The 1,163-nt window shown below is 41.1% G+C and overlaps 1 protein-coding gene across 1 annotated transcript in view; it reads right to left on the bottom strand.

The window, feature by feature from the left end:
* Window positions 1-923: 923 nt before the first annotated feature.
* CD300A (CD300a molecule) overlaps window positions 924-1,163 on the bottom strand; it is a 12,110-nt gene continuing 11,870 nt past the window's right edge. The window contains exon 9 of the mRNA XM_081804565.1: window positions 924-1,131. The gene's annotated coding sequence lies outside the window, so the exon portion shown is untranslated. The remainder of the gene's footprint in view (window positions 1,132-1,163) is intronic.

Genomic DNA, 1,163 nt, shown 5'->3' on the forward strand with positions numbered 1-1,163 from the left:
CTTCTCCCTTTCCCTCTGCCTCTCCTCACTCTGGTGCTTGCTTGCTCTCCCTCTTTCTCTCAGATAAATAAATAAAATCTTTAAAAAAATAAAGTTTTGTGCATCAAAGATGTATCAACAGAATAAAAAGGCAATCTACAGAATGAGAGAAAATATGTTCAAATTATATATCTGATAAGGGATTATTATCCAGAATAAATAGACAACTAAAATTCAACAACAAAAAAACTCATTTCAAAACTGGACAAAGGACTTGAATAGACATTTCCAAAGAAGACACAGAGCTGGCCAATGAGCACATGAAAAGATGCTCGCCATCGCTCATCGCTGGGGAAATGCCAATCAAAATTACAATGATATACCACATCCATTAGGATGGCTACTATCAAAACAAACAAACAAAAACAGAAAACAAGTGTTGGAGAGCATGTGGGGAAATTGGAAGCCTTGTGCACTGCTGGTGGGAATGTAAAATGGTGCAGCTGCTGTGGAAAAACAGGATGGCAGTTCCTCAAAAGCTTAAAAATAGATTCTTTTAATGATTCAGCAGTTCCACTTCCGGGTATATATCTAAAAGAATTGAAAGCAGGGTTTCAAAGAGATATTTATATACCATGTTCATAGCAACATATTCACAATAGCTAAAACACAGAAACCAACCAAGTGTCCATCGATGGATGAAAGGATGAGCCTAGTGTGCTCGATCCCACAATGGACTACTATTCAGCCTTCAAAAGGGAGGAGCTTTCTTTAATACAGGATTGTGGGCACAGAGGAGGCATGGCTTAAATAACTTTTTCCTTCTCTCCGAAGATATTTTAAACTGTACTGATATCTCTTAATATTAAAAGTAAAGTTATCTAAGAGTCCAGAGGAATGTGACACTGGTTCTGGAACCATGGGCAAGCCTCTGCTCTCTGGGCCTCAGCATCCTTGTCCATGAGACAAGGGAGACTCCATCTTCAGGGCTTTTGTGTTCTTCCGATCCCTCCGCTGGTTGTCCCCATGCTGCAGCGATCCAGACACTTCCATGGAGCTGTGATTTATAAAGGTATTTGCAGGTACCATCCTACGCGGGTCACGTCTTTTCCTGGAGCCACACAGGACTGAGCTCCTGCCCTCCACACATAGCTGGAAGGAAGCAGAGAAGAGAGGAAAGATGT

The sequence above is a fragment of the Leptonychotes weddellii genome, chromosome 15, assembly GCF_054177405.1.
Source record: "Leptonychotes weddellii isolate Sample4059 chromosome 15, ASM5417740v2, whole genome shotgun sequence".
Taxonomy (NCBI): Eukaryota; Metazoa; Chordata; class Mammalia; order Carnivora; family Phocidae; genus Leptonychotes; species Leptonychotes weddellii.